Here is a 9812-nt window from a genome sequence, read left to right as displayed (position 1 = left end):
GCGAAACATCCTGCAATTATGAAACACTACAATTCGTCGCAAAAACTAAGTTAAAAACGGCCATTGTCTGAAGACTTTAGGACTTTGACCTTTCGCCGCTACGCATTGCCTACCTTTTTTTTATTAACCTTGCCAAATTTGACAAGATTATTGAAAATGATTGTGTTACAGAGAAGATATAGAGAAACCAGTTGAATTTAATACAGTGGTTTATTACAAACTTACTGTGTTTACTTACATAGCTACATAATTGCATATTACTTTAGAATTAATGTTTTAAATATAGCTTAAAATTTGAATACAGTAACATCTCCATCAGCGATAGGTAACGCTGTTTCTAGAGTGCCGCTGTCCTGCAGAGTTTAGCGTCAACTCCGATTAAAAACCTCACCTGTCTTAAATATCCTAAAGACGATGATTAGCTGGTTCAGGTGTGTTTGATTAGGGTTGAAGGAGCTAAACTCTGCACCCAGGAGTCAGGACCGACATTACACATCCTTGTTATTGATTAAATATGATTTTAAATATGAAAGTAAAACGGCCAGTAGGTGGTGGTGGCTGCTTGGAGAAGATCGACGTTCGCGGTGCCAGGTCCAGTGCATTAGAGGTGAATGATGGATCATCAGACAGGCATAACTGTAACAGGTCGTTGTTAGGATGACAAATTTAACTATACCATATTGCCAGGTATACGTATACCGGCAACAGTTTGAGTTGCAGGCACACATGCAGTTTAAAGGTGTCCTGTTGATGGTCGTCTTCCCCTGTATAACAAGTAAGCATCAGTAGCCACGAGTCGCATTGGTGTGACGTCAACTCCCCTCTTCGATTGATTGGCTAGTGGAGTATCTGTCAATCTAGAACTAGTGGACCAATGGTGACACTTAAGCCCGCCCTAATTTACATGAAACTCGAACTGCAACATTTGGAAGAGCAAGCGCATATGGCAAGCCATTTTAACATTTAAAAGCAAATTTTGACTATCCGGAATTAACATTGTAGATATCAACAATGTCTTTCTGACTAGTCGTAATTACATTTTGGATAGTTGGAATTGTCATTCAAAATATCTGTAACGTAATTGTGACTAGTCGAAACGACAGATAGAGATATCTTTAATTCAGTTTTGACTAGGCAAAACTGAATTACAGATATCTGCAATGACCTCATTGAAAATGACATTCAACTCGTCACACATCTTAAATGACAATTGCAGATATCTGTAATTCAGTTTTGACTAGGCCGAATGAAAGTTATAGATATCTCAAACGTCATTATGACTAGTGCAAATTATTGTGCATGACGTTGCTCTATTTTACATATCCATTTCCCCTCCCCGCCATAATCAATGAAAAAGTGGGTTAATTTCCTTATTTCTATGAATGGAAGAAGAAAGAAGCAGTCATGGTGTTGGCTGTAATCGAAAAAACACCAGAAAATGTTTTTTATATACAAAAAAAAAATTTTTTTACAATGCTATGTTTATTTTCATGCTTAAAATGTTGTTGTTGCCGTAAGATTTATGCGTGAAAAAGATTCACACTAATTCACTTTAATAAAGATGCTTACATGCATGCTATTCTTGAAAGTACAATAACATTAACTTCCTTAGATGAGAAACAAAGTTCTTAGTTCAGATTAGTTCTTATTTTTTATTTTATTTTTTCAGTTTGAAACAGTATCTAACAGCATGAAAAAAGACGATTAAAAACTCTGGTTGCTCCGACATGGTGCTAATCAGTGCTAATTAAAGTTAACAGTTAACAGGTGCTATGTGATTTGATGATGAACAACAGGCTCTGCTCCCGCCTAAAGTGTGATGCATGCATACAGATATCTGCAACGTCATTTGGCCTAGTCAAAACTCTAATTCAAGATATCTGTAATTACATTTTGACTAGGCAGAATAAAAGTTACAGATATCTCAAATTTCAGATATCTCTAATCAAACTTAATTTCAAGATATCTTTATCTTGATAATAGATATCTACAATTAAATTATGACTATCCCTAACTCCAGTTTGAGATATCTACAACGCCATTTTGACTAGACATAACTCTAGTTACAGATATCTACAACGTAATTTCGCCTAGTCAAAACTTAATTTAAGATATCTGAAAAGGAACATGTAGATATCTTGAATTGAGGTGAATTAAAGATATCTTGAACTGGAGTTATGACTAGTCAGAATCTAATTGAAGATATCTCAAACTAGAATTACAGATATCTACAATTCAGTTACAGATATCCGTAATTCACATAGTGGATATCTGCAACTGAATTGTAGATATCTGTAATGATAAACCCCATTCAAATGAATGGCAAAAGTGATGTCATTTGTCCTAGGAAGAATGTCTTTGTGGATATCTGAAATGACAATTATGGATAGGAAGAATGTAGTTGCGGATATCTGAAATGTTCTTTTCGACTAGGCAAAACTGAATTAAAGATATCTGCAACACATATCCAGTCTAGCTTTTAAATGTTAAAATGGCTTGCCATAAGCGCAGAACATAGAAAGAAGAGCGAAGAGAAAAACATCACAAGCGTACAAAAGAGTAAAATATGAGCAGAAAATGCAAGAAAGCACAAAGTACACAGTAATAAAACCATACTTTTTAACAAAGCATGACCATAAGTTTAAGTTTTGTGCAAAATAACTTTTAATGTGTTTAAAGTTTTTATTCATGCTTGTTATTTCTTTATTCACGCTTATTATATTTTGATCCGTGACCACGTTGTTTGCTATTCTGATCATTTTGCATTCTTTTTTTCAGTTTGTGCAATATATTTTTACATGTGTTTTTAAATTTTTGATTTACGCTTATTATTTTTTTATACGCGACCGCTATATATTTGGCGGGAATTTGATCCCATAGTCATGGCCTGAACACATCTACATGAGAATATTCAGTTATAGTAATAGCGCCACCTGCTGTCAACAGGAAGTGACATGTTTAACACTGTTGTGGTCTCCTAATAACATATAAAAAAGAGCCAGCAAAGGCTAAACAGGTTAGCAACATACTAGAAACATGCTAGCAAACACTTAGCTAAGTGCTAAAGCATGCTATTACTGCAATTAAATAGGAATTTGCTGTAACTCAGGCATGGAATGTCCAATCTGCCCCAAACTTCACACGTTTGATAAGAATCATGGCCTGAACATATTTCTATGCTCAAATTCAGTTATAGTTATAGTGCCACCTACTGGCAACAGGAAGTGACATGTTTAACACGTTGATGCCGTTCTAGCAACATGATAAAAATGCCATTGAGTTCTAAACATGCTAGAAACATGTTAAAACATGCTAGCAATACTTAGCTAAGTGCTAAAGCATGCTAATTCAATGGAACAGGACTTTGTTGTTACTCAAGAAGGCAATGTACAATCTACCCCAAACTTCACACGTTTGATAAGAGTTATCTCTTGAACACATGTCCATGCTCATTTTTAGTTATAGTCATAGCGCCACCTGCTGGCAACAGGAAGTGACATGTTAAACACTGTTGTGGACATATAAAAACATAAAAAAAAGTGCCAGCAAGTGCTAAACATGCTAACAACATACTAGAAACATGCTAAAACATGCTAGCAAACACTTAGCTAAGTGCTAAAGCATGCTATTGCTGCAATTAAATAGGAATTTGCTGTAACACAGGCATGGAATGTCCAATCTGCCCCAAACTTCACACGTTTGATAAGAGTCATGGCCTGAACACATCTACATGAGAATATTCAGTTATAGTAATAACGCCACCTGCTGTCAACAGGAAGTGACATGTTTAACACTGTTGTGGTCTCCTAATAACATATAAAAAAGAGCCAGCAAGTGCTAAACAGGTTAGCAACATACTAGAAACATGCTAGCAAACACTTAGCTAAGTGCTAAAGCATGCTATCACTGCAATTAAATAGGAATTTGCTGTAACCCAGGCATGGAATGTCCAATCTGCCCTAAACTTCACACGTTTGATAAGAATCATGGCCTGAACACATGTCTATGCTCAAATTCAGTTATAGTAATAGCGCCACCTACTGGCAACAGGAAGTGACATGTTTAACACGTTGATGCCGTTCTAGCAACATGTTAAAAATGCCATTGAGTTCTAAACATGCTAGAAACATATTAAAACATGCTAGCAATACTTAGCTAAGTGCTAAAGCATGCTAATTCAATGAAACAGGACTTTGTTGTTACTCAAGAAGGCAATGTACAATCTGCCCCAAACTTCACACGTTTGATAAGAGTTATCTCTTGAACACATGTCCATGCTCATATTTAGTTATAGTCATAGCGCCACCTGCTGGCAACAGGAAGTGACGTTTAACACTGTTCTTGACTCCTAATAACATATAAAAAAATGCCAGTAGGTGCTAAACATCCTACCAACATACTAGAGACATGCTAAAACATACTAGCAAACACTTAGCTAAGTGCTAAAGAATGATATTACTGCAATTAAATATGAATTTGCTGTAACTCAGGCATGGAATGTCCAATCTGCCCCAAACTTCACACGTTTGATAAGAGTTCTGTCCTGAACACATGACCATGCTCATATTCAGTTATAGTCATAACGCCACCTGCTGGCAACAGGAAGTGACAAGTTTAACACTGTTATGGACTCCTAATAACATATAAAAAAGTGCCAGAAAGTGCTAAACATGCTAACAACATACTAGAAACATGCTAGCAAACACTTAGCTAAGTGCTAAAGCATGCTATTGCTGCAATTAAATAGGAATTTGCTGTAACACAGGCATGGAATGTCCAATCTGCCCCAAACTTCACACTTTTGATAAGCGTTCTGTCCTGAACACATGACCATGCTTATATTCAGTTACAGTCATAGCGCCACCTGCTGGCAACAGGAAGTGACATGTTTAACACTGTTGTGGTTTCCTAATAACATAAAAAAAGAGCCAGCAAGTGCTAAACAGGTTAGCAACATACTAGAAACATGCTAGCAAACACTTAGCTAAGTGCTAAAGCATGCTATTACTGCAATTAAATAGGAATTTGCTGTAACTCAGGCATGGAATGTCCAATCTGCCCCAAACTTCACACGTTTGATAATAATCATGGCCTGAACACGTCTATGCTCAAATTCAGTTATAGTAATAGCGCCACCTACTGGCTACAGGAAGTGACATGTTTAACACGTTGATGCCGTTCTAGCAACATGTTAAAAATGCCATTGAGTTCTAAACATGCTAGAAACATGTTAAAACATGCTAACAATGCTTAGCTAAGTGCTAAAGAATGCTAAAACAATGAAACATGACTTTCTTGTTACTCAAGAAGGCAATGTCCAATTTGCACCAAACTTCACACGTTTGATAAAAGTTCTGTCCTGAACACACATCCATGCTCATATTCAGTTATAGTCATAACGCCACCTACTGGCAACAGAAACAGACATGGTTAACACAGTAATGCAGTACTAACCACATAATTATTGTGTACTAAGCATGCTAGAAACAGACTAAACATGCTATTCATGAAGCATGCTATTATCACCATTATACAAAACATTTTGTAACTGACTTTGACATACTCTTACTATATATACCTCCTTAAATGTACATTTTCCAACCATGCTCTGTCTTCCTAAAGCCACCGAGTGTTGATGGCACGGGTGCGAGGGCCCTTTCATCGCTGCTTGCAGCTTTAATTAGGGCCCAAGCCCTGAAAGGGCGAAGGCCCTATTGTTTTCGTTAGGATTATTAGGGCCCAAGCCCTGAAGGGGCGAAGGCCCTATTGTTTTCGTTAGGATTATTATTATTATTAGGGCCCAAGCCCTGAAAGGGCGAAGGCCCTATTGTTTTCGTTAGGATTATTATTATTATTAGGGCCCAAGCCCTGAAAGGGCGAAGGCCCTATTGTTTTCGGTAGGATTATTATTAGGGCCCAAGCCCTGAAAGGGCGAAGGCCCTATTGTTTCCGTAAGGATTTTTTTTTTTTTTTTTCATTATTTTTTTTTTGCCTTTTTGCCACTTTTGGTGCCCTTAACATGCTCAAAAACTCTTGAAATTTTGCACACACGTCAGAACCATCGGCCATCAGGGCCGGGCTGAAGCTGGTACCAGGGCGTGGCAGGGGGGCTCGACAGCGCCCCCTGGAATGGGGTCCGAAAACTTGGTCCATAAATCAAACACGCTTGCATGTAATAATATGAAACTCAGTACACATATAGATCTCATCGGGCCGAACAACTTTCGTGCTCTAAATTTTACAAAAGCCCAACAGGAAGTCGGTTATTATACGTTGTTTGGAAAACGTATACAATGGAATGTAAAATACCCCTCCTAGGGATTTCATCCGATCACCACCAAACTCGGTGAGAATAAAGTCAAGACATTGAGGATGAATTCTTGCGAACGGATTTTTGATATCTCGCACAGTTTGGCCGTGGCGAGGAAACGAATTTATGGTAAATAATGGGACACAGGAAGTGTGTTATAACTTCAGCATACATTAACTGATCTTGATTAAACTTCAGAAGTGTGTTCGTTGTGCCGATCACATAGATGTGACTGTTGTTAGTCAAAGTTATAGCGCCACCAACTGGCAGCAGGAAGTGTGTCATTTTCAAAATGCTTTGAAATCACCCTCTTATTTTTACTCGATTTGCATCAAACTTTATGTGTATAATGCATGTAATAAATACATGGCAGATGTAGACCTGTGAAAGGATTATTGATATCTTAGATACTGTTGCCGCGGCAACGCATCAAACTTTAATATTCTTTTCGGATGCTTTGGAGACTCTTTGCATGCTTGAAATTGGATGAAACTCGACAGACACATAACATTTATTATACAGTAGACATGTGCAAAGTTTCAGAAATGGGCGTGTTGAGGGGCTCAGTAGCGCGACCTTTAGTCAAAAATGGGGGCTTAGTCTTACATAGAGTCACAAAAATCGGTATGTATATTGATCTCATCGAGCCGGACAACTTTCTAATTTACATTCATTAGCTCCAACCAAAAGGAAGTCAGATATTTTAGTTTGAATGTGATTATTTGGAGAATTTTCTCTCTCTCTGTCTGTCTCTGTGTGTGTGAGGGGTGGGAGGGATTTGTCTGTTGAGTTTAATGTTTGTTTTCAAGGTTTCAGGGGCTTTTGGGACCCTTAACATGCTTGAAAACTCTTGAAACTTTGCACACAGGTCAGAACCCACGGCCATCAGGGCCGGGCTGAAGCTGATACCCGGGCGTGAGAGGGGGGCTCAGCAGCGCCTCCTTAAACGAGGTTCTAAAACTTGGTCCATATATCAAACACGCTTGCATGAATTAACATGAAACTCGGTACACATATAGATCTCATCGTGCCGAACAACTTTCCCCTGGTCAAGTTTTACGCCAGCCCAACAGGAAGTCGGCTATTATGGGTTGTTTGGAAAACGCTTGCTGTGGAATGTGAAATACTCCTCCTAGAAAATTCACCGTGTCCCCTCCAAACTCGGTGTGCATGAAGTCAAGACTTTGAGGATTCTAAATTGTGGACGGATTTTTGATATCTCGAACGGTTTGGTCGTGGTGAGGAAACGCATTTATGGCGAGAAAAGAGATACACGAAGTGGTATAACTTCAGCATACATTAACTGATCTTAATGAAACTTCAGCAGTGTGTTCGTGGTAAGAGGCCGATCAGATGGATGTAACTATTGTGAGTCAAAGTTATAGCGCCACCAACTGGCAGCAGGAAGTGTGTCACTTTCAAAATGTTTTTGACAAAAGTGGGGGGGTTAGGTTTACCCACAATTACAAAAATCAGTAAGTATATTGGTCTCACCGAGCTGGACAACTTTCTAATTTAAAGTCATTAGCTTGGACCAACAGGAAGTCAGATATTTTGGTTTGAATGTGGATTTGTTTGCAAATTCAGCCTCTGCATTTTTACCCACTCCTACTAAGTGGTTTATTTTATTCACACCCAACTTTTTCAACATGATGGAAATACATTAAAGATGCTAAATTGTGAACGGATATTGAATATCTTAAACGGTTTTGCTATGGCGAGGGATTAAAGTAATGTACAAAAAGGAAACAGTAAAAGCCTCATATCTTCAAAAATGTAATTATACACCATTTATTTCGATATAAAGGTATACAAATATCACAACTAAACCCATTTTATTCTTTTTTTTTTATTTATTTAAGAATTATTTATAAGTTTAAAAATAGTAATTGTACTATTTAGTCCCATAAAATCAAGTCATACATTGGGCTATACTGCCCTCTTGTGTTCAAAATCAGGTAGGCCTATTGTATCTATATAAAAATATACTAGGTATATGACGGTGAGAATATTTTACCACCGGTTAATCAACGTGTGACACCGCCTGGGGGCTTTTGAATTGCCAACTTAAAAGCGAAAGTAAAATATGTTCATCTGCACTGACATTGATAGTGGTTGAGCGAGCGTTTCAAATGAATTCCTATGGAAGTAGGAATTAACTGAAAAACGTTTACTCTGTTCTGCTCGTTCCTCGCCGTGGACGCGCACCATTATGAATGCCCGTGCAGTCGTGAGCATTTTAGTTTCATTTTAAAATTAGCGCCTTTCAGGGGGTGGATTGTTTAAAATTATTTTACAAAAGCACAATGTTATTGCGACTGTACACAAATATAAGTTAACACTTTGCAGTTTGAATGTCGTCCTGTATAATGACGGACTATGTTTTTATGTGTCCACTGTTCAATCGCGCCCACACCACACACATGGTTTACTATCTTTGTGGGGACTCTCCATAGACTTAATGGTTTTTATACTGTACAAACTGTATATTCTATCTCCTTACACTAACCCTACCCCTAAACCTACCCATCACAGAAAACTTTCTGCATTTTTACATTTCCAAAAAAACTCATTCTGTATGATTTATAAGCTTGTTTACCCATGGGGACTTCTATTTAGGTCCCCACTGTGACACGAGTCCCCATGAGTCTGTGTGCATTCTGGTCGAAGTCCCCACCGGGATAGAAAAACATGAACACACACACACACATTCCAGCATTGCAATCTTGACATCGCAGCCTGTTCATTGTAAACTTAATAAAATATAATAATAAAATAGTCAACCTAACATATAAAAATTACACTGCTCTTAATAGTCAGCAGTACAATTTGTACATTCACAGTAAGCACCGCTCCACTGTGATGTTTCCAATAGAGATGCTCCGATACCAGTTTTTTCAGAACCGATCCGATCCGATACCAAAAATTCTGAGTATCGACCGATACCAATACCGATCCGATACAAGTGCAGTTTTTTTTTTTTACATCAAGTAGAATTTCTGTAACTCTGTGTGTTGAACTAATCACTATTTTGTGTTAAACACAATCTACTTAATACAGACTAGACAACTTAGTTATAAAGAAAAACAATTAAAAAAATGTATGATCATAATATATGACAAACATGCTATTATAAACTAGATTAGTGGATAATTCATCAGTAAAATTTATTCTAGAAAAATCACAAGTGTAGTAATAAATCTGGTAAAACTTTAGACATTGCAATTTGTATTGTTGTAAAATACATTCATGAAAAACAAGATAAAAAAGATTAAAAAAATGTAGGCTAGCCTACTATAAAATTAAGATTTTTTTTTTATATAGCGCAGCTGAAGCAGCAACATATGATAGATAGGGCAGAACAAGAAAGTCAATTAATAATCTTTCATTGCGCAAAAGTATTATAATACGAAAGGCTCCAATACAATGCGGCACAAAGCGCTTATGCACAACCCGTGTGCAGAATGATGCGCTCGAAGCAACACGAGTCACAGCGCGCAGC

Source organism: Scardinius erythrophthalmus (genome assembly GCF_964197995.2).
Source record: "Scardinius erythrophthalmus genome assembly, contig: HAP1_SCAFFOLD_58, whole genome shotgun sequence".
Classification (NCBI taxonomy): domain Eukaryota; kingdom Metazoa; phylum Chordata; class Actinopteri; order Cypriniformes; family Leuciscidae; genus Scardinius; species Scardinius erythrophthalmus.
This window is presented reverse-complemented; position numbering follows the sequence as displayed.